The following is a 24,920-nucleotide window of genomic DNA, read 5'->3' on the forward strand; positions in this document are numbered from 1 at the left end:
TAAATTCAGTGGCAGCGCCCCAGGCAGGAGGCAAGGTGCTACTGGAAGCGCTCCCCTCCCTCTTGAGGCGCTAACAGTGAATTTCACGGCGCTTCATGTCACAGCGCCATGCCCGTCAGCACATAGCACCATGCCATAGCAGACCTCCCTCCCTGATTAAAGGGGAGGGGCGCAGCACTGCGCACACCTGGGCCCTGCTGGACCACCGGGGAGTGGGGTGTCGGATCAAGAGGAGCGCCGGGCTGTGCGATTGTGGCCGACACCCCGAAGAAGAAAGGGGAAGGGGGCAGGTGCTGGCATTCAGCCAAAATAAAAAGTTGCCGCACGACACCTGCCCTTTAAGTGGCATCGCCGCGGCTGCAGAAACGACCCCTGACCCTGTCGGACATATCACCCGGTGATAGGTCAGGGGTCGTAGCCCAAGGTTGCAGCCGGGGTGCTGCGCTTGGCGATGATGTCATTGCCGGCGGTGCAGTGCCGCGGGGAGCTACCGACTACCTACGCCGCTAACCTCCTGCTGAATATCGCGGGAGGCACAAAGCAACCCAATTTCACCCCCTTGTCCAAGTAGTGAGTGGCCTCCTTATTCTTCCCACCAAAACACACAACCTCACACTGACCTACAGTGAAATTCATTAACACCACCTCACACTGATCTACAGTGACATTCATTAACACACCACCTCACACTGATCTATTGTGACATTCATTAACACACCACCTCACACTGATCTATAGTGAAATTCATTAACACACCACCTCACACTGATCTATAGTGAAATTCATTAACACAGCCCCTCACACTGATCTACAGTGAAATGCATTTGCCAATTACACACCCATTCTGAAATTTATTAATGTCTTCTTGCATTTTGCCTTCCTCAGTATTAACTCTACCTCCCAATTTGGTGTTATCGACAAACTTTGAAATTGTTCTTCTGATTCACACGTCCAAATCGTTTATGTAAATGGTGAACAATAGTGATCCCAGCGCCGATCCCTGTGGAACACCACTTCCCACCTTTTGCCAGTCTGAGTAGCTATTCTTAACCCCTACTTTCTCTTTTCTGTTTTGTGACCAGCTTGCTCCATAACAGTATGTAAGATCGACAAGATGACCAAGGTCAGGCTGTGTGGAGGGAAGGGCCAGGCAGCAGAATGGATGGAAAGCTGGCTACGAAGCAGAAATCAGAGGGTTGGAGTTAAGGGAAGTTTGTAGCGATCTTTCCATCCATTCTGCTGCCTGGCCCTTGACTCCACACGGCCTGACCGTGGTCATCTTGTAGACCGTACATACTGCAGACACAGTGCACCAGTGGTGGAGGGGATGAATATTGAGCCCTGTGGCAGGGGCGCCGATGAAGTGAATTTCTCAGTCCGTGAGTTTTGAGGCATCACTAGTGACGTTTTTCACCTCTTTCCACCTTTAAAAAAAACCTTGCTGCCAGTTTATTAAAGCCATTAACAGCCGCTCAGGTGGGACACAGCAATAAATGAGGCCTTGTTTCCCTCAGAATGACAGGCCTGAACCCGAGTTAGAAAACATTTAGTAATTAAATCAGACTGGGTGGGGCCTGAGGTGCGAGCTAGTAACCGAAAATTGGTGGCCAGCGTACTTCACACCAGGGCTGAGGATCCGGGGACTCGGGTTTCTGTGTCATTTATTGATTAATTTTGTTTATTGCCCAATGTCAATCAGACTGGCAGGCCATCTTGCTGTCTGATGGAGCCGAAGGTCCCCAATGGAGGGCTCTCTATGCGGGAGTCCTTCCCAGCACCATTGGGGATCTGGGGTGGAGACTGTTGCAGGGAGCTGTCGTGTGCAACAGATTTTAAGCTCCTTTCCGGACTCCAAGCCCAGATGTGTTTTTTGCGGCCTAGAGGAGTCCACGGGCCATGTATATATTCAGTGTGAGAGGTTGCAGCCCCTGTGTAGTTACCTGAAGGGGCTGCTCCTCAACTCTTGGTTACACTTTAGCCCCACGCTCCTAATCTTTGGCCGCCCGGTGCGGAGGGGGGTGGGTAAGTGGGAGGATCTTCTCCTGGACCTGCTCTTGGGCCTGGCGAAAACAGCAATTTGTAGGCCCAGGATGGGCGGGTCCCATGGGGGGTCACTCTGGCTGCCTGCCTCTCTCCCATGGTCTTGTCCGTGCCCGGGTGGCCCTGGAGAGGGAGCAGGCGGTGTCCACCGGTTCACTTGATACCTTCCTCGACCGGTGGACACGGAAGGTATGAAGAGGCGATAATCGATCCTCACAATCACATTGTGATTTAATTATTAATTGTGTGTGTGTCACAAATACATTTCTTCTATTTTGATACAAAAGCTCTACTAGACATGTTAAACTACTAGTTATTTAATCAGGGCTGCAGCTGCTGAAAGGTTGACTGTACTGAGGTTTGTGGCCAGAGCTGGCAGACGTGTGGTTCTGAAGTCTGATGTCTCACACCTGAAGAGTCTGTTTCTGTCGTGTTGTAATGACCTTTTTCTGTTGCCTGGTGTCAGAAATAGAAATCAAAGGAAGATGATGCCTCACTCTGTTAATCAACTCTTTGACACATTTCCATTTCTTAATTTACAAAGATCACAACTCCATTAGTGAACAGTGGATTGCCAGTCTGCCACTTTTTAGTGAGGCTTGAAAGGATTCGCTGTGAAGCTACACCTGCCCATCTGTCTGTGTGTCACTGTGTTTGGATTGTGTTAGACAACAGTCCTAATATCTCGCCTACATCCATTACAATGTTTGAAATGTTAGATTGTACTTGGAAGAAGTTGAGTTTGAATCTAACAATTCTGAAATTGGGAGCTTTTAATGATTTCTGTTTTTCACATAACTATATAGTGATGTGATCAGTCAAAGCAAATTAAAAAATGGTGTTATTTACTGAACACAACTGAATAATTCTACAAGGATGCTACCGCAGTCTTCCTCAGTATTAACTACACCCCCCAATTTAGTGTCATCAGCAAATTTTGAAATTGTACTTCTGATTCCCAAGTCCAAATCATTTATGTAAATGGTGAACAACCGTGGTCCCAGCACCAATCCCCGTGGAACACCACTTCCCACCTTCCGCCCGTCTGAGTAAATACCTTGAACTCATCCCGTCATAATAACTGGACTTGTCTCCATTCCCGTGCTGAGGGGATTGCTGTACCAGATGGGAGGGGCAACATTTTGGGACTCTCGATTCTCCACCAATTCCCATTCCCCTTCTTTCTGGTGGATAATGGAGGTGCCACTGTGTGTAATGTGCAAGTCAGTAAGAGTTGTCAGCGAGGATTAATGGAATGTTTCAGACAATGAATTGTAGATTTTATAGCAAAGATTAATATATGATTGAAGTAAAAGTTCATAATTTTATTGTAAAATATTTCAGGAACACTCATCAGAAATTAAGGGGAAAGATCAGACAGCAGTACTTAAAGGGACACTGCAGCCCCGACAACTCAATCAGCTATATATCCAGAATATTAAAATCCAGCCCAGTTATAGGGGCTATTAACATCAGCAGAAACAAACCCCAACTGTCAGAATGAACATGGTTCAGTCCTGGATGTGATTAACAGCAGCAATAACAGCAGAATCGAACCTCTGCAGTCACTTGTGAACTTGCTGGTGTCTCAGCAGGTTGGCTGACTGATTGAATCCCTTCTCACACACTGAGCAGGTGAACGGCCTCTCCCCGGTGTGAACTCGCTGGTGTGTCAGCAGGTTGGATGACTGAGTGATTCTCTTCCCACACACGGAGCAGGTGAACGGCCTCACCCCAGTGTGAGCTCGCTGGTGTGTCAGCAGGTTGTATGACTGATTGAATCCCTTCCCACACACGGAGCAGGTGAATGGCCTCTCCCCAGTGTGAATGCGCTGGTGTCTCAGAAGGTCAGAGGAATTAGTGAATCCCTTCTCTCACACGGGGCAGGTGAATGGCCTCTATGCATTGTGAATGCGCTGGTGTATCAGCAGGGTGGATGAATTAGTGAATCCCTTCTCTCACACGGGGCAGGTGAATGGCCTCTCTGCAGTGTGAATGTGCTGGTGTATCAGCAGGGTGGATGAATTAGTGAATCCCTTCTCACACACAGGGCAGGGGAACGGTCTCTCCCCAGTGTGAATGCACTGGTGTATCAATGAGGTGAGATGACTGCCTGAATCTCTTCCCACAGTGAGAGCAACTGAATGGTCTCTCCTCAGTGTGAAGTCGCTGGTGTGTCAGAAGGTGGGATGACTGACTAAATCCCTTCCCACACTTGGAGCAGGTGAACAGTCTCTCCCCGGTGTGACAGCATCGATGAGTTTCCAGCCGGGACGGGGAGCTAAATCCCTTCCCACAGTCCCCACATTCCCACAGTTTCTCCGTGGTGTGGGTGTCCTTGTGTCTCTCCAGGTAGGACAATCGGTTGAAGCCTCATCCACACACACAACACGTGTACGGTTTCTCCCCGCTGTGAACGGTGCGATGTTTTTTCAGACTGTGTAACTGGTTAAAGCTCTTTCCACATTCAGTGCACTGAAACACTCTCACTCGGGTGTTTGTGTCTCGTTGCTTTTCCACTCACACCGATCTTTGAAATCTTTTCCCACAGACAGAACAGGCAAACATTTCTCCTTCCACATGCAAAGGCCAATGATATTTCCCTGTAAAAGCAGTTTACAAAAGACATCACTGTAAGTTCAGGATTAAAATTCGGAACAGATAATTCTAGTTTCTATGGAACATTCTCTCCTCTCTTATTACATAGAATTACACAGATTGTACAGCACAGAAACAGGCCAATCGGCCCAAGTGGTCCATGTGGTGTTTATGCTCCACACGAGCCTCCTCCCATCTCTCTTCATCTCACCCTATCAGCATCTCCTTCTATTCCTTTCTCCCATGTGTTTATCCAGCTTCCCCTTAAATACATCCATGCTCTTTGCCTCAACTGCTCCCTGTGGCAGCAAGTTCCACATTCTCAGCACCCTCTGGGTGAAGGCGTTTAATCTAAATAGAACTTTCCTGGGCAGCCAATCAGCACTGCTGCCTCTTTTGTGCAGTTCCTGGCGAGGCGTAACAGTTGATATTTTCTGATCAAAAAGAGCTGAGCTCGGCAGCATTAGTCCTGTTTTGCCTCCTTTGGAGACCAGGTGTACGAGCAGAGCGAGCGCAGCCTTCACAGCAACTGCAATAAAATTGTTACAGTTGTGAAGGAACTTTGTGTCAGTGCACTGGACCACAAACAAAGTATGTGTGTCGATTATTGTCTTATTACCCTACTGTAAAGTGCCTTGAGATGTTTTAAAAGCTCTATATAAAGGTAAGTTGTTGTTGGTGTATAGAGAACTCTGTTGAAATTTAGTGAAATGATCAATAACCAAGGAAGATCATTTCTTTGTTTGGTTCTGTTAGTTTCCACAGAATTATTGAAAAGTACAGCACGAAGGAGGCCATTCAGCCCATCGTGCCTGTGCTGTCTCTTAGAAAGAGCACTCGTGCTTAGTCCCACATCCCTGCTTGTTGTCCGTAACCCTGTAAGATCCTCATCCTCAAGTACCCCCCCAACTCCCTTTAAAATCATTGATGGAATCAGCTCATGACCTTTTCAGGTCGAGCGTTCCAGATCCCGACAACTCTCTGAGTTTTATTCAATTGTTACCACAGTTGTTTCTGTGAAGGTTTAATAATAAATGCATTTTGCTCTGAAAGTAATTAAAACATTCCTAGTATATAAATAGACATGCATCAAAATATTAAAATTGTGGGAGGGAGGGCAGTGATCGCCAGGGCCCAATAAACAATGGAATTCTTCTTTCCCAACCTAATGCTCAGAAGATGAAGTCCCAGAGCTGCCTCTGGCTCCGTTCCACCTGCCCTATTCTGACAAGCTGAGGTGTTGGTCAGTGCACTGTGATTGCCCTGTGGGCAGAAAATGGCAAATCTAGAAATATGACCAAAATAACACATTTCAACCCCAAAGCTGTAAATCCCCGTCCCACACACTCTCCCTCCTCCCTGTGCTGAAATCCAAACCCATCGCACCATCTCCAACATTTCTTTCCTCCACTCCCAGTTTTCCCCCTCCCTCTACTCTGGTTGGGTTCAGTTCTACACCCGCTGTGTGCAGAGTGAGAATAAAATCAATGAGTCAATGATTGTCTGTCCTGGTCACTGGGACCCTGAAACCTTCAGGTCTCCACCCGCTGTGTGCAGAGTGAGAATAAACTTAATGAGTCAATGATTGTCCCTCTTGGTCACTGGGACCCTGAAGCCCTGCCCACTCTTTGTTCCTGTACCAAGATGGCCACACATGCGCCCTGCTGCAGGTAGAACCGGTCTGTCTTTCCTGCACCAAGATGGCGGAGTGTAACCCGGGCCTGTCACCGAGAAAAAGCCTCACCGCTGCCATCCGGTGGAACACATTCGGCCGCTGGATCTCATTCGGGCTTGAGACCGTTCTCCAACTTAATAAACCCTGCGGCGCAGCCTACCCTCAGTTTATTTAATTATTTATATAATTATTATTTTTAATGACATTCACAGAGCTCAAGTCTCGGCTCTTTGTACATACAAAGGCACAAGGCCTCATGCCTACAAGGCAGGGGTCCCCGTCTCTTCAAGTTAATGATGTGATCTCCAAGCTTCTTGATCATCTTCACTTGATCATCCAGATAGTGGGTCTCCAGGAATTCACACAGTTGAGGGTCAGTGCTCCCAGTGGAGAGTTTGTGCAGATCCAGCAGACACTGGTCGACATTCTTCTCCATCTGCAGGGCTCTCTGCATCGCTGAGCGGAGTCTCTCACTCTCCCGACCGAACAAGTGGACTGTAAAGAAGCTTAAAAACACTGGATTATTTTTAAAAACTTATCAAATTAAATTACAATCACATTGGCCAGGGTGATGATGCCCTCCAGTCCCCGTGGCACCCACCAGTCTTGGAAGGCCTCAAGCATGCCGGCAGACATCGCGTGCTCCATCTCCAGGGCCACCCGGGCATGAACATAGTCGCGGAAGAGAGGCAGGCAACTGGGCCGAACAACCCCCTCAACCACCCGCTACCTGGATCTGTTTATGGCCATCTTTGCCAGGCCCAGGAACAGTCCAACAAGGAGGTCCCCCGACCCGCCCTCTCTCCTCCGAACAGGGTGGCCATAGATCCGGGGCGTGGGACTGAAGTGCAGCCAAAAATCGAGGAGCTGCCCCTTCAAAAAATTGAACAGGGGCTGCAACCTCTCACATTCCACATAAACATGGAACACGGACTCCTCTCGGCCGCAAATATAGCAAGAGGCCTGGGAGTCCGTGAACTTATCTAAAATCTTATTGCACGGGACTGCTCCATGCAACACCCTCCAGGCCAAGTCCCCAATAGATAAAGGGAGGACTCCCGCATAGAGCGCCCCCCATTGGGGACCTCCGCCTCCACCGGATGGCAAGATGGCACGCCAAGGCGTATCCGGACAGCAGGCGAAGATGACAAAGTGGAGAGTGTGCAGGAGCAGCCCGTACAGGAAACCCCTCCGCGCAGAACTAAACGGCACGGAGGGCATTTCCCCGAGACGGCTCAAGTTGTGAGGCACCGGTTCCCGAGAGGGGTTTCAGGGCTGTGTGCCGATGAGGAATTCCATCCGAACAGGGGTCAGTTCGGACGGGATCGCCCCGCGTGCCTGAGCCTCCTCGATATACCTATTGGAGTCGGGGCCCAGTGCCGCTTTCAGCGTCTCGATGGCTTTGGCCGCGATCCGGACATTGGCCCAGGACAGGCGCTGTGCCAGCTCCTCCGGCACCATCCAACCCGCTCCTCCGCCATCAAGCAGGTCCCCGACCCTGGTCACCTTACCAGGCACAGCCCTGCCCTCCGCCAGCCGCCCGATCCAGCGGTCACGGAGGTGCGGATTCCTGAGCAGCGGCTCCTGAAGGAGAGCCGCCACTTCTGATGGGGGAGAACTCTGCTTGGAGGCGATGCTGTTCCAGACCCATAGCAGTTCCTGGTAGAAGACAGGCAACTCCCGCAGGTAGGCACGCATACGGCCCAATTCCACAAACAGGAGCTGCGTATCATAGTTGAGGCCATGCAGCTGGCGGAAGAAATACGTCGCCAGCACACACCATCGAGGAGGATTCTCGACGTACAGGTATCTCTGCAGGGTCCGAAGATGGAAAGTCGCCGCCCGGGTGCGAAGGCACACCAGCGCCTGACCGCCCTCCCTAAGTGGGAGACTCAGAACCGCGGCAGAGACCCAGTGCTTCCCTTTGTCCCAGAAGAAGTCAATGAGCTTCTTCTGCATCTTGGCGACAAACGCAGGGGGCGGGATCAAAGTGACCAACCGGTACCACAACATGGCGGCCACCAGCTGGTTTATGACCAGCGCTCAACCCCTGTAGGACAACACTTGGAGCAGTCCTGTCCAGCGTCCTAGGCGAGTGGTGACTTTGGGCTCCAGCTCTTGCCAGTTCGCCGGCCAGGCATCCTCGGTGGGGCTGAGGTAGACTCCCAAGTAGAGCAGGTGCGTGGTGAAGGGTCTGAACTCCTCCAGCAGTGAATCCACCCGCCACTGGCCCACCAGGAGTCCAGAACATTTCTCCCAGTTGATCCTGGCGGAGGATGCGTCCGAGTAAATCTGCTGGCATTCTCACATCCTCCGCAAGTCAGCGGGATCCGTGACCATGAGGAGCACGTCATCGGCGTAAGCCAAGAGGACAACTTGCATGCCTGCCCTTGCAGAGCCAGTCCCGTCAACCTCTTTTGCAAGAGGCGCAGGAAAGGCTCCACGCAGACGGCATATAACTGACCGGACATGGGGCATCCCTGACGCACCACCCTCCCGAAGCAAAGGGGCGCCATCAAAGACACGTTAACTTTTATCAGACACTCCGCGGCGGCATACAGAAGTCGGATCTGGGTGACGAAATGCGTCCCGAACCCGAATGCGCGCAGAGTCCTGAAGAGATACTCATGATCCACCCTGTCGAACGCCTTCTCCTGATCCAGGGAAAGGAAGGTGACCGACAGACCAGCCCTCTGGGAATGGTGGACCAGGTCCCGGGCCAGATGGATGTTATCATGGATAGTCTGGCCCGGGACCGTGTAGGACTGATCGGGGTGGATTATGTGGGCCAGCACGGTGCCATGACGGGCAGACATGGCCTTGGCAAAAATGTTATAATCCGTGGTAAGGAGGGAGACCGGGCATCAATTTTTTAAAAGGCAGAGATCGCCCCTCTTAGGCAGCAGGACAATGACTGCCCTGCACCACAAGAGGGGCATCTCCCCAGTCACCAGACTTTCCCGCAGGACCCGCGTGTCGTCAACACCAGGACGTCCCAGAATGCCCTCTGGAACTGGACTTTCCCCTCGAGAGCTGGCTGAGGGCACCAGTCAGCTCCACCAAGCTTAGCGGAGCGTCCTATTTTTCGGCGCCCTCCGGACCGACCATCAACAGGACCTCCCACAAAACTCTGTGCACATCATCGCTGGACAGATCCAGAGAGAACAGAGCCCCGTAATAGGCCCGGGTCTCCACGCTGATCCCCTCCGGATCTGAGACCAGAGATCCGTCGTCGGCCAGCAGCCCCAAGAGCTGCTTACAGACCCCCGTCTTTTTTCCAATGAGTAGAAGAAGGGGGAGCTGCGGTCCAGGTCCCGGAGATCTGGATCCGCGACCTCACATACGTACCTCGGGACCCAATGAGCTGTAGGTCCTTCAGCATGCCCTTCTTCTCTTCGTACACCTTCCGTAGGGCCAGGTCATTGACGACTTGACCGAGACGGGACTCCAGGTCGAGCACCTCCCTCTCCAATCGCCCGACCTGGGCCTCCCGCCTCTTGGTCGACCCCTTCGCGTACTCCTGACAGAAGAGATGGACGTGAGCCTTGCCCACGTCCCACCATAGCCTCAAGGAGGGGAAGCCCCTCCGCTTCCTTCTCCAGTCGGCCCAGAACCGACGAAACAAATCCTGGAACCACTCATCCTGCAGCAGCAGGTTGCTAAAATGCCAGTACGCGGGCACCCCCGTTCGCGTAACGGAACGAGCTCCGCCCACACCAGGTGGTGGTCCATGCCTGGCACCAGCCGCATAGAAGCCGCCGGAACGCAGGAGACGTATGCCTGGGAAATGTAAAGCCGGTCGATTCTGGACCATCCTCCTCCAGACCTCACGTAAGTGAAGGCGCTGGAGTCAGGATGGAGATTTCACCAGACGTCCACCAAGTCGAAGGACCCGACCAGGTCCCTCAACTTCTCCATCGCTGCCAGGCCGTACGGGGGACCCGAACAGTCCCTCGCCTCGAGGGTGCAATTAAAATGCCCCCCGAGGATGACGCACTCGCCGACGTCGATGGAGCCCAGAAGAGCGGACACTTCTTCAAAGAAGTGCACTTGCTGCGCACTGGCCGCGGGGGCGTACACGTTCACTAGATGGAGTGGCATGCCCCCCAGGCAAACAGTGACCTGGAGCAAGCGGCCCGGCACGTGCTCCTTGACCCCCAAGATCTCCGGCTGAAAATACAGGGCCAGCAAGATAGCCACCCCGCTGGAATAGTTGGAGAGATGACTCATGCTGACCCCTCCTTGCCACTCCAGGAGCCACGTGGCCTCATCCTCCAGAACGATGTGGGTTTCTTGCAGGAAGCACACCGCATACCTCCCGTCCCGGAGGACCGAGAAGTTATTAAATCTACGGCGTGCATCTCTGCTGCCATTGATGTTGAGGCTGGCTATGGTTATCTTCATGACAAGAGCATAGCGCAACCTCTACTTAACCTAATGGGAGGAGGGAGAGCGGCTGCTTGTCGACCGCCACTCCCTCAGCAGCCCAGCGAGGAACTTGTTGATCTGACGCTGCTCGCGCAGCCCCGCACCCCCGTCCACGCCCATGGATTTGACAGCGGCACGGACGGAGCCAACGAGCAGCACCAGATCTGACCATCTGTCTAGGGCCAGCCGGATTTTGCCAGGGTGACCCCAGCACGCAGCCAGAAAGTCCTGGAGTTCCACAACGGGGATGAGGGGGGACTCGGAGGTGGGGACATGAGGGTATTCACCGCCTCACTGGTGACGGAGTCTGACTCATCCTTGGTGCTCTCCACCGGGTTCCCTTCCTCCTCCGGGAGGTCGTTATCAGCCAGCCCCGCCTCTGTCTCGATCCCACCCCCAGGATCGGTGGCAGAGGATTCCTCCCTGGGCTCCTCCGGAGGTGCCGGGTCAGGAGGCGGCAGCGGTTCATGGCCCCCCTCAGCCCCAGGCACCGGGGTGCATGGGGAAACTGGGGAGAACACTATCCCCATTTCCCCCAACACCCCCGGCGACAGCATCGGAGGCAGAGTCAGGGGGTCTTCCCCCTCACCACCATCAGCCACTGACCCAGCAGACTGGGGAGCTTGAATACATTCCTTGGCCACGTCGAGCAGCGCCTGGGAATGGTCAGGACTGTCCTGGCGAGCCCAGCCTCACTGGCCTCACCAACCCCAGTCTCCAGGGCGCCCGACATGGCGAGATGTAACGGTTCTTTTGTTATTTCCTCCGCGGGTAGATCCGCGGTCCCCCCCATGCGCAGGGTCTCTTCCCCATCCCCAGGAGTCGCAGGCGGGACAGACTCATCTGTCGTACCCTCCCGAGGGACAGGCAACTCCTGCTGAATACAGATGACGGTAATAGTAGGGGGGGGCGCAGCACCCATGGCGGGTGACGATTCCCTCCGCGAGGAGGGACATTGTCTCTCATGGTCCTGCTCCTCTCGCAGGGATCGCGCCACCTTTTTGTTATGGAGGGACACGAAGGCTGGGAGACCTCCATACCTACCAGGGCCTCCTCCTCCGCTCCCTCCCGTCGAGCGGGTTGCTCGGGTCCCTCGAGCCCGAGCCCGGTCGCAGGTCTTAATTCTTCCGCCTCAGCAGTTGCGATCGCGGACCCGGGCACGAGGCCCCCCCAAACTCCGAAACTCCGCCGCCACCAGGGCAAGTTATGTGGGCATAAGTTCCAGCAGATCGTCCGTATCCGCGTGCTCACCGAGGAGACCTGCCCTAAGGTGTTTCATCTTCTTCTGCACCTTCCCTCCGTGCGGACAGTCTCCCTCCACCCCGCCGGAGGCCATGATGGTGTTGGCCTCTGATGTCGACCGCGCATCAGATGTTGAGGACGTGCGGACAGAATCGGGGGGGGGGTGGAGAGCGGCGACGGCGCCAGCCTTGGCCGCCTCAGATGTTCTGGTGGCCTTGGAGGTGGGGCAGTTCTTTCGTACGTGCCCCACCTCCTTACAGGCATGGCACCGCACACCGTCCGACGTCCAAAAGACGCGGAGGGCAGCCCCCTCGTGGCACACAATAAAAGTGCCCTCGGTGTCCTCCTCCCGCGCCAGCTGAATAAAAAGCTGGCACCGGAAGGAGAAGACGTGCCGGAGGCTGGCCTCCCTGCATCCGAGCGGGATCGGTGTGATCCCCGACCTCACCTCCCCCAGTTGACGTAGGTGGGGGAGGAGGAGCTGCTCAGCCGAAACAAAGGGCGGGACATTTGATAAGAGGATCCTCTGCATGGTGGCCTTGAGAGGATCCACCGGCAGGATGGTCCCGCCCACGGTGAGCCCCTTGGTTACGGCCAGGGACACCGCCCGCTCCGACCCCAGGAAGAACACAGCCTTGTCATACATTTTCGAGGCGACGATGATGGCTGAAGGGCCGACAACCTCAGCCGTGGCCTTCACGCATGCTTCGATAGTCATGTTGGGGTGAGTGTAGCTCTTCACCCCATGTTTTTTAGTGTGAAGGCGGAAAGTTGACGGGGCAGCAGAAGCAGCAGGAGCAGCCTTGGCCATGGCTGCCACACTTGCATATGACCTTGCTGGCCCCGTCACTGGCGATGATGTGGTCACCATCGTGGGGTGCTTATTATAAAGGGCTACACCCACCCCAAGTCACAGGCCTGGTGATGTTAATGGCCTCAGTGGTTGTTTTCCCTGAGCAGAGGGAGCTTTAAAAGTGAAGGCACACCTCTCCCCTTGTTGATTAAATTGGGAGAGGGGCCTTCTCCCCTCTGCTCAATGGGCAATTAATGGATATGAGGTGCCTCTTTAGAGAGAGGCAAAGAGAGAGAGAAAGGGGGGTGGGAAGGAGGGAGACCGCAGGGGCTGGGTCTCCACTCAAGATGGTGGGTGGGTGCTCGCAGGGGTGCACTCTCTGAAAAATAATCTCTATTGATGGTCTTCTTGTGGGGGGAGAAGATGTCTTCACCTGGGAAAATAAAGCTGGAGATGCCCAGGCTCTGTCCACCACCAGGTCTTAACGACGTGATAATTAAATGATGACTTCGCCTGGGCAGCTCCAGCTGTCCCAGGTCAAGCAATAGGGAGGGATGTTTGCTAGTGGTGTGTGTGGCCTAGTTTTTACAAGACACTCACACACACCCCTAGATGTTTTCTTCTCCTCCTTCTTTCCTTCCCCCCCACTTAAATACGAAGTCTTTATGAGAGTGCCCCATGAGACACCCACCTGTAGAAGTTTTCCAATGGCTGTCCCTCCTTCTGAACAGATGTAGGATGTTCGTTTATCTCCCCTCTCTCCCTCTCCTGTAATGGAGACCAGTTGGGGAAACAATGATGGGATGGCTTCCCTTTGTTGTTAGCTCTGGTCTGGTCTCCTGGTCTCTCCTCTCCTCTCCTCTGGCACCCCAATAGTAGCTGCAGCAGCAACAGATGTGCTCTCTCCTCCTGGGCACAGAGAGAGAGAGACCTCTCCTCTCCTCTCCTCTCTTCTGGCACAGCAGCAGCACAAGATCCTGGCTGGCTATCAGGGATCCCGGGGTTCATTAACCCACTCCCTGAGCGTTCCAGATCCCAACAACTCTCTGAGTGAAAACATTTCTCCTCATCTTTGTCATCCGATTGAGATTGGGCCATTTTTCACCACCTGTAGGGGTGACTCTGAGTTGCCCCAGTGACACCAGACAGGAGCAAAACCCATGATGGCAAGTGCCCCACAGATATTAAACAACCAATAACCGGTTACTTGGCTTTATAAACAGAGGAATAGTAGAATATAAAAGCAAAGAGATGATGCTGGAACTTCATAAATCACAGATTAGGCCTCAGCTGGAGTGTTGTGGACAAGTCTGGGCCCCACACTTGAGGAAAGGTGTAAAGGCCTTAGAAAGGGGCCAGAGGAGGTTTACCAGGATGTTACCCGGGATGAGGGGCTTCAGTTATGAGGAGAGGTTGGAAAAGTAATAAAATTAATTGAAATTAATAATCCGGTAGGGTTGTCCTGGTACATTCTACTGCCTTATGATTTGGGCTTTAAGCAGAAGTCCAAATTGCTCAGGCAGTATTGTGTAAGCCACAAAGAATATACTCCATCCATTATTCTATAATAAGGGCTGAGACTGAAGGTTTTTATGGCCACAGATCAAGAGATCATAATAGAAGCATATTGGCAGACTGGTGAGGCCACACCTGGAATACTGCGTACAGTTTTGGTTTCCATATTTAAAAGATATACTTGCTCTCGAGGCAGTTCAGAGAAAGTTCACTTGGTTGATTCCGAAGATGAGGGGGTTGACGTATGAGGAAAGGTTGAGTAGGTTGGGCCTCTACTCATTGGAATTCAGAAGAATGAGAGGCGATCTTATCAAAACATATAAGATTGTGAGGGGGCTTGATCGGGTGGATGCGGGGAGGATGTTTCCACTGATGGGTGAGACTAGAACTAGGGGGCATAATCTTAGAATAAGGGGCTGCCCTTTCAAAACTGAGATGAGGAGAAACTTCTTCACTCAGAGGGTAGTAAATCTATGGAATTTGCTACCTCAGAGTTGTGGAAGCTGCGACATTAAATAAATTTAAAACGGAGATAGACAGTTTCCTAGCTGATAAGGGAATTAGGGGTTACGGGGAGCGGGCAGGGATGTGGACGTGAGTCTAGGTTTGGATCAGCCATGATCCTATTGAATGGTGGAGCAGGCCCGAGGGGCCGTATGGCCGACTCCTGCTCCTACTTCTTATGTTCTAAGTTCGGACTGTCCTCCTTGGAACAGAGAAGGTTCAGAGGCGATTTATTAGAGGTTTTCAAGGTGGTGAGCGATTTTGATAGAATAAATTGGGAAAGAGACATTCGCTCTGGTGAGTGGGTCAATAACTAGAGGTCAAAGATTCAAAAATATTGGCAAAAGATCTAGAGGAGAGATGAGGAGAAATGTTTCCACTCAGAGTTGTGGGGATCTGGAACACTCGACCTGAAAAGATGGTGGAAGCTGATTACGTTAATAATTGTAAAGCAGAGTTGGACGGTGATGTGCCTTCAATAACCACAAAACTAGAAGTTATAGACTTTAACAAGTTGGCTTTTAATCACTAAGATCAGAGCTACATCTCAACACACCGACTGGCTCACAGGAATGAGTCAGGAAAGAGGAAGTGAAACTATACACCGTGTGGGGGAGGGTAATATACATGAGTACAGGAAATACAGGATAAAGACAAACAGATTTCATTACAGACGGGAACTTGAGCAACTGACAGGGTTACGGACAAAAAGTGAGGATGTGGGACTAAACACGACGACTCTTTCAAAGAGCCGGCACAGGCACGATGGGCCGAATGGCCTCCTTCTGTGCTGTAAGTCCCTATGAATCTATTCTATGAATAATAACTGTACAATACAGCGACATTCACAAATAATAATTCAATCATAATGTGACTGTGAGGATCGATTATTGCCACTTAGAATCATTGAAAGTTACGGCACGGAAGGAGGCCATTTCAGCCCATCGTGTCCGCACCAGCCAACAAAGAGCTATCCCGCCTAATCTCACTTCCCAGCTCTTGGTCCGTGGCTCTGCAGGGTAAAGCATCCCAAGTGCGCATCCAAGTACTCTTTAAATGTGGTTAGGGTTTCTGCCTCTACCACCCTTTCAGGCAGTGAGTTCCAGACCCCCACCAACCTCTGGGTGAAGACATTTCCCCTCAAATCTCCTCTAAACCTTCCAACAATTACTTTAAATCTGTGCCCCCTGGTTTTTGACCCCTCATGGTTCAGTCCTGGTTGTGATTAACAGCAGCAACAATAGCAGAATCCAACCGCTGCAGTCACTTGTGAACTCGCTGGTGTTTCAGCAGGTGGGATGACTGAATGAATCCCTTCCCACACTCAGAGCAAGTGAACGGCCTCTCCCCAGTGTGAACTCGCTGGTGTCTCCGCAGGGTGGAAGAACAAGTGAACCCAGTCTCGCAGTGAGAGCAGGTGAACGGCCTCTCCCCAGTGTGAGTGCGCTGGTGTACAGTGAGCTCAGATGACTGCCTGAACCCAGTCCCACAGCGAGAGCACCTGAACGGTCTCTCGTCAGTGTGAACACGTTGATGGAACATCAGTTCCCCGGAACTTTTAAAGCACTTCCCACAGTCCGAGCATTTAAAAGGTCTCTCGTCAGAGTGAACTCGCTGGTGATTCAGCAGGGTGGATGAGCGAGTGAATCCCTTCCCACACTCAGAGCAGGTGAATGGCCTCTCCCCAGTGTGAGTGCGCTGGTGTATAGTGAGCTCAGATGACTGCCTGAACCCAGTCCCACAGTGAGAGCACCTGAATGGTCTCTCGTCAGTGTGAACACTTTGATGGCGTATCAGGGTCTCGGGACTTTTATAGCACTTCCCACAGTCCGAGCAGTTAAAAGGTCTCTCATCAGTGTGAACTCGCTGGTGTCTCAGCAGGCGGGCTGTCTCAGTGAATCCCTTCCCACACTCAGAGCAGGTGAACGGCCTCTCCCCGCTGTGAACACGCTGGTGTATCAGCAGTTTGGATGAATTAGTGAATCCCTTCCCACACTCAGAGCAGGTGAACGGCCTCTCCCCGGTGTGAATGCACTTGTGTCTCGATAGGCCAGAGGGTTGGCTGAAGCCTCGTCCACACACAGAACATGTGTACGGTTTCTCCCCGCTGTGAACGGTGCTTTTTGCTTCCATGTTCAGAGGCCGGTGATACTCAGATCCGATGAGTCGACTGACTCTGTCAGATCTTGAAGTGATGTTTGGTTTGAGCTTCCTGTCTGTAAGTCCTCGCCTTCCAGTGCCCTGTAAAATTAATTTAAAACATGGAGCGTGAGAGACAACCCACAAAGGCAGGTTGTGAAATTGAGCTCAGTGAATCTGGACATTTGTGGGGCCGGCACTAGAAAAAAGTGACCATGAAAGCTGCCGGATTGTCAAAAACCCAACTGGTTCACTAATGTCCTTCAGGGAAGGGAATCCACCACCTGGTCTGGGCCTACACAAGACTCTGGCCTCTATGGGAGGAGAGAGAGAGGGGGGAGGGGGCGAAGGAAAGGAACTTTATACATCTGCAACTCGACCAGAACTTTGATAGAACCTCCAAAACCCGCAACCTCCACCACCTAGAAGGACAAGGGCAGCTGTTGTATGGGAGCACCATCACCTCCAAGTTCCCCTCCAAGTCACACATCATCCTGACTCAGATATATTCATCGTTGCTGGGTCATAATCCTGGAACTCCTTACCGAACAACATTGTGGGAATACCTTCAGCACACGGACTGCAGTAGTTCAAGAAGGCGACTCACCACCCCCTTCTCAACGGGAAACTGGGGATTGGCAATATTTGGTGCACTTGCGAGCGACACCCACATCCCAAGAATGAATTAAAACAAATCTGTAGATGTAAACTGGATTAAAAGCCTGTACAGAAACACTTGTTCCTAAAACAATACTCCTTTACATTGTACGGACAGTGTCTGTGTAACAACCTAATCTCCCCTAGAATCCACCTCCCTTGACAGTCTCACATTGGAAATTGTTGGGTCCTCCTGGGCTCAGAAGTACTGGGGGTTAAACCCAGCAGCTTCTCCTCCATCTCCACTCCAGCTCAAACTGAAGCATAGAAACATACAAACATAGGAGACAGGAGCAGGAGTAGGCCATTCGGCCCCTCTAGCCTGCTCCGCCATTCAACGCAATCATGGCTGATCATCCAAATTCAGTACCCGGTCCCTGCTTTCTCCCCATATCCCTTGATCTCTTTGGCTTTAAGAAATATATCCAACTCCTTCTTGAATATATTTAATGAATTGGCCTCTACTGCCTTCTGTGGTAGAGAATTCCACAGGTTCACCACTCTCTGGGTGAAGAAATTCCTCCTCATTTCTGTCCTAAATGGCTTACCCCGTATCCTTAGACTGTGACCCCTGGTTCTGGGCTCCCCGACCATCAGGAACATCCTTCCTGCATCGAGTCTGTCCAGTCCTGTCAGAATTTTAAAAGTTTCAATGAGATCCCCTCTCATTCTTCTAAACTCCAGCGAGTACAAGCCCAATCATCCCAAACTCTCCTCATACGTCATTCCTGCCATCCCAGGTATCAGCCTGGTGAATCTTCATTGAACTCCTTCCACGGCAAGAACATCCTTCCTCAGATAAGGCGACCAAAACTGCACACAATACTCACGATGTGGTCTCACCAAGGCCCTGTACAACTGCAGCAAGACATCCTTGTTCCTGTACTCAAACCCTCTCGCTACGAAGGCCAACATACCATTTGCCTTCTTAACCGCCTGCTGCACCTGCATGCTTACCTTCAGCGACTGGTGCACAAGGACACCCAGGTCTCGTTGCACTTCCCCTTCTCCCAATCTATTGCCATTCAGATAATAATATGCCTTCCTGTTTTTGCCACCAAAGTGGATAACCTCGCATTTATCCACATTATACTGCATCTGCCATGCTTCTGCCTAATCACCCAACCTGTCCAAATCATACTGGAGTTTTTCGGCATCCTCCTCACACACGCCCACCCTGCTTTGTGTCGTCTGCAAACTTGGAGATGTTACATCTAGTTCCCTCGTCTAGGTCATTTATATATATTGTGAATAGCTGGGGTCCTAGGACCCATCCCTGCGGTACCCCACTAGTCACTGCCTGCCACTCGGAAAAAAGAGCCATTTATTCCAACTCTTTACTTCCTGTCTGCCAACCAGTTCTCTATCCAAGTCTACCTTGCCCCCAATCCCATGTGCCTTAACTTTACACGCTAATCTCTTATACGGTACCTAATTGAAAGCCTTCTGAAAGTCCAAATACACCACATCCACTGGTTCGCCCTTATCTATTCTACCAGTTACATCCTCAAAAAATTCCAGTAGATTAGTCAAGCATGATTTACCTTTTGTAAATCCATGTTGACTTTGTCTGATCCTGTCACTGTTTTCCAAGTGCTCTGCTATTCCATCTTTTATAATGGACTCTAACATTTTCCCCACGACCGATATAATTCCCCATTTTCTCTCTACCACCTTTTTTGAATAGTGGGGTAACATTAGCTACCCTCCAATCCATGGGAACTGTTCCAGAGTCTATCGAATTTTGGAAGATGACCAGCAATGCATCTACTATTTCTAGGGCTACTTCCTTAAGTACCCTAGGATGTCGATTATCAGGCCCTGGGGATTTATCGGCCTTCAATCCCGTCAATTTCCCGAACACCATTTCCCTACAAATACTGATTTCTTTCAGTTCCTCCCTCTCATTAGACCCTATGTTTCCCGACATCTCTGGGAGGTTATTTGTGTCTTCCTTTGTGAAGACAGAACCAAAGTATGTATTTAATTGGCCTGCCACTTCTTTGTTCCCCATTATAAATCCCCCTGATTCTGACTGCAAGGGACCTATGCTTGACTTCACCAAGCTTTTTCTCTTCAAATATCTACAGTTAGTTTTTATGTTCCCTGAAAGCTTACTCTCATACTCTATTTTCCCCCTCTTAATTAATCCCTTTGTCCTCCTTTGCTGAATCCTAAACTGCTCCCAATCCTCAGGTTTACTGCTTTTTCTGGCCAATTTATATGTCCTCTCCTTGGATCTTATGCTATCTCTAATTTCTCGTTAGCCACGGTTGAGTCACCTTTTTTGTTTTATTTTTATGCCAAACAGGGATGAACAAATTCTGTAGTTCATCCATGCGATCTTTGAATGTTTGCAATTGCCTATCCACCGTCAACCCTTTGAGTAACATTCCCCAATCAATCCTATCTAACTCGCGCCTCATACCATCATAGTTTCCTTTATTTAAATTCAGGACCCTAGTCTCGGAGTCAACTACTTCACTCTCCATCTTAATGAAGAATTCTATCATATTATGATTGCTACGCCCCAAGGGGCCTCGCACAACAAGATTGTTAATTATTCCTTTCTCATTACATAATACCCAGTCTAAGACGGCCTGATCTCTAGTTGGTTCCTCGACATATTGGTCCAGGAAACCATCCCGTATACACTCCAGGAATTCCTCCTCCACAGTATGTTTACTAATTTGGTTAGCCCAATCTATATGTAGATTAAAGTCACCCATGATAACTGCTGTGCCCTTATTGCACACGTCTCTAATTTCCCGTTAAATGCCATCCCCAACCTCCGCATTACTGTTTGGCGGTCCGTATAACACTCCCACTAACGTTTTCTGCCCCTTGGTATTTCTCAGCTCTACCCATACAGATTCCACATCATTAGAGCTAATATCCTTCCTTTCAAGTGTGTTAATCTTCTGTTTAAAAAGCAATGCTACCCCACCTCCCTTTCCTTTTTGCCTATCTTTCCTGAATATTGAATACCCCTGGATGTTGAGTTCCCAGCCTTGGTCATCCTGGAGCCATGTTTCCAGAATCCCAATCATATCATATCCGTTTACCTCTATTTGTGCAACTAATTCATCCACCTTATTACGAATGCTCTTCGCATTAAGACACAAGGCCTTCAGGCTTGTTTTTTTAACACTCTTACACCTTTTAGAATTATTATTTACTGTGGCTATGTTTTGATTTAAACCCTTGATTTCTCTGACCACCACCTTTGTTTTTCTCCTTCCTGTCTTTTGCTTCTATCCTTGTTTCCCTTTCCTCGGTCTCCCTGCTCAGGTTCCCAAACCACTGCCATTTTAGTTTAAACCCTCCCCCAGAGCACTAGCAAACACTCCCCCTAGGACATCGGTCCCGGTCCTGCCCAAGTGCAAACCGTCCGGTTTGTACTAGCCCCACCTCCCCCAGAACCGGTTCCAATGTCCCAGGAATTTGAATCCCTCCCCCTTGCACCATTCCTCTAGCCATGTAGTCATCTGAAATATCCTTCTATTTCTACTCTGACTAGCACGTGGCACTGGTAGCAATCCTGAGATTACTATCTTGGAGGTCCTATTTTTTAATTTACCTCCTAACCTATATTCAGCTTTTAGGACCTCATCCTGTTTTTTTACCTATATCGTTGGTACCTATATGCACCACGACAATTGGTTGTTCACCCTCCCCTTCCAAAATGTTCTGCCTGGTGGTCAACCATTCTCTTCCTGCCTGTGCAGCCTTTACCTGCGCTGTGACCAACTCCCTAAACGTGCTATCCACGATGTCCTCAGCATCGCGGATGCTCCAGTATGTATCCACTCACAGCTCCAGCGCCGCAATGCGGTCTGTCAGTAGCTGCAGCTGGATACACTTCCCGCACACATGGTTATCAGGGACACAGGAAGTGTCACAAGAATTACAGACACCCTATAAACTCCGCCGCCTCGCTCTTTATATCACCGCCGCCGCTCCTCACGGGAGAAACCGGGTAAAGGTGGGGACAGTGGGAAGGGAGTCAGTTCCCCGTCTCCATTGGAAGTTCAACGGCGCAGTCACACCAGGGACAGTCCATTCACCTGCTCCGTGTGTGGAAAGGGATTTGTTTGTTCATCCCACCTGCAAACACACCAGCGAGTTCACACTGGGGAAGAGACCATTTCAATTTCCTGACTGTGGGAAGAGCTTTAAAAGCCCCGGGCATCTGAAGGGACACCAGTGCCTCCACACTGTGGAGAGGCCATTCACCTGCTCCGTGTGTGGGAAGGGATTCTTGCAGTCCTCCACCCTGCTGACACATCAGCTTGTTCACACTGACGAGAGACCCTTTAAATGTTCTGACTTGTGGGAAAAGCTTTAAAAGCTCCAGGGAGCTGAAGAGACACCGGCTCCTACACGCTGGGGAGAGGCCGTTCACCTGATCCGTGTGTGGGAAGGGATTCGCTCGGTCCTCCAACCTGCTGGCCCATCAGCGAGTTCACACTGGAGAGAACCCCTTTAAAAGTTCTGGCTGTGGGAAAAGCTTTTAAAGCTCCAGGGAGCTGGAGACACTGGCTCCTATACACTGGTGAGAGTCCATTCACCTGCTCCGTGTGGGGGAAGGGATTCACTCAGTCATCCCACCTGCTGATACACCAGTGAGTTCACACTGACGAGAGACCCTTTAAATGTTCTGACTGTGGGAAGAGCTTTAAAATCTCGAAGAGCCTTAAGGGACACCAGCGTGTTCACACAAATCATCAAATCTAATAGCACGGAAGGAGGTGATTCGGCCCATCGAGTCTGTGCCGGCTCTTTGAAAGAGCTGTCCAATTTAGTCCCAAACCCCAGCTTTATCCCCAGAACTCTGCAAACTAGTCCTCCAAACAGTCAGGGGGAGATAGAGGAACAGATATGTAGGCAATCTCAGAAAAGTGCGATAATAATAGGGTAATAACAGTGGGGGATTTCAACTTCCCCAATATAAATTGGGACAGTCAGAGTGTGAAAGGCTTAGAGGGTGCAGAATTCTTAAAGTGCATCCAGGAGAGCTTTTTGAGCCAACATGTAGAAAGTCCTACAAGAGAGGGGGCGGTACTGGACCTAATTCTGGGGAATGTAGCCGGGCAAGTGGTGGAAGTGTCAGTAGGAGAGCATTTTGGCGACAGTGACCATAATTCGGTGAGATTTAAGGTGGTCATGGAAAAAGACAAAGACGGCCCGGAAATAAGGGTTCTAAATTGGGGGAAGGCCGATTTTAATATGATAAGGCAGGATCTGGCCAAAGTGGACTGGGAGCAGCTGCTTATAGGAAAATCCACATCAAAACAGTGGGAGACTTTCAGAAGGGAAATAGAGAGAGTACAACGCCAACATGTTCCTGTAAAGGTCAAGGGTGGGACCAACAAGCAAAGGGAACCTTGGATGACAAGGGATATACAAAAATGCATTAGAAATAAAAGGGGGGCTTTTGGCAGTTACAAAAGACTAAAGACAGAAGAAGCCCTAGAGGAGTATAAAAAGTGCAGGGGCATACTTAAAAAAGAAATTAGGAGGGCGAGGAGGGGCCATGAAATAACACTGGCGAGCAAAATAAAGGAAAATCCTAAGATGTTTTATAAGTATATTAAGGGCAAGAGGATAACCAGGGAAAGGGTAGGGCCCATTAGGGACCAAAGTGGCAATCTGTGTGTAGAGCCAGAGGATGTAGGCGGGGTTTTAAATGAATTTTTTGCATCTGTGTTCACTATGGAGAAAGACGATGCAGAGATAGAAATCGGGCAAGGGGACTGTGACATACTTGAACATATTAGCATCGAGAGGGAGGAGGTGCTAGCGGTTTTAGCGGGCCAAAAAGTGGATAAATCCCCAGGCCCGGACGAGATGTATCCCAGGCTGCTGTGGGAGGCAAGGGAGGAGATTGCAGGGGCTCTGACACTAATTTTCAGAACCTCTCTGGCCACAGGGGATGTACCAGAGGACTGGAGAACAGCTAACGTAGTACCATTATTCAAGAAGGGTAGCAGGGATAAACCAGGGAATTACAGGCCAGTGAGTCTAACATCTGTGGTGGGGGAATTATTGGAAAAAATTCTGAGGGACAAAATTAATCTCCACTTGGAGAGGCAAGGATTAATCGGGGATAGTCAGCATGGCTTTGTCAAGGGTAAATCATGTCTAACAAATCTGATCGAATTTTTCGAGGGGGTGACTAGTGGGGTGGATGAGGGAAATGCTGTGGATGTGGTTTACATGGACTTCAGTAAAGCTTTTGACAAAGTCCCGCATAGGAGACTGGTCAAGAAGGTAAGAGCCCATGGGATCCAGGGTGCCTTGGCGCGTTGGATCCTAAACTGGCTGAGTGGCAGGAGGCAGAGGGTGATGGTCGAAGGTTGCTTTTGTGACTGGAAGCCTGTGTCCAGTGGGGTACCTCAGGGATCGGTGCTGGGTCCCTTATTGTTTGTGATCTACATAAATGATTTGGATGAGAATGTCAAAGGTATGATCAGTAAGTTCGCAGATGACACGAAAATTGGTGGGGTGGTAAATTGCGAGGAGGAAAGCCTCCGGCTACAGGACGATATAAACGGGTTGGTCAGATGGGCGGAAAAGTGGCAAATGGAATTTAACCCTGAAAAGTGCGAGGTGATGCATTTTGGACGGACAAATAAGGCAAGGGAATACACAATGAGTGGTAGGACCCTAGGAAGTACAGAGGGACCTTGGTGTACATGTACATAGATCCCTGAAGGCAGCGGAGCAGGTAGATAAGGTGGTTAAAAAGGCATATGGGATACTTGCCTTCATTAGCCGAGGCATAGAATATAAGAGCAGGGAGGTTATGATGGAGCTGTACAAAACGCTGGTGAGGCCACAGCTGGAGTACTGTGTGCAGTTCTGGTCGCCTCACTATAGGAAGGATGTGATTGCTTTGGAGAGGGTGCAGAGAAGATTCACCAGGATGTTACCTGGGATGGAGCGCCTCAGCTATGAAGAGAGGCTGGACAGGCTGGAGTTGTTTTCCTTGGAGCAGAGAAGGCTGAGGGGGGACCTGATTGAGGTGTACAAAATAATGAGGGGCATAGATAGGGTAGATAAAGAGGAACTTTTCCCCTTAGTGGGGGGGTCAATAACAAGGGGGCATAGATTCAGGGTAAGGGGCAGGAGATTTAGAGGGGATTTGAGGAGGAACTTTTTCACCCAGAGGGTGGTTGGAATGTGGAACTCAATGCCTGAAAGGGTGGTGGAGGCAGGAACCCTCACAACATTCAAGAAGCATTTGGATGAGCACTTGAAATGCCATTGCATACAAGGCTATGGACCAAATGCTGGAAAATGGGATTAGACTGGACAGGGATGGAT

General features: G+C 50.6%; 1 protein-coding gene across 1 annotated transcript in view; it reads left to right on the forward strand.

Annotated features, from left to right (window-relative positions):
* The window catches only part of LOC147091836 (uncharacterized), a 1,030,142-nt gene that overhangs the window by 556,077 nt on the left and 449,145 nt on the right, over nucleotides 1–24,920 (forward strand). The window lies entirely within an intron of this gene.

This window comes from Somniosus microcephalus, unplaced genomic scaffold (assembly GCF_052327205.1).
Source record: "Somniosus microcephalus isolate GS21.2 unplaced genomic scaffold, FLI_Smic_1.0 unresolved_chr3, whole genome shotgun sequence".
NCBI lineage: Eukaryota > Metazoa > Chordata > Chondrichthyes > Squaliformes > Somniosidae > Somniosus > Somniosus microcephalus.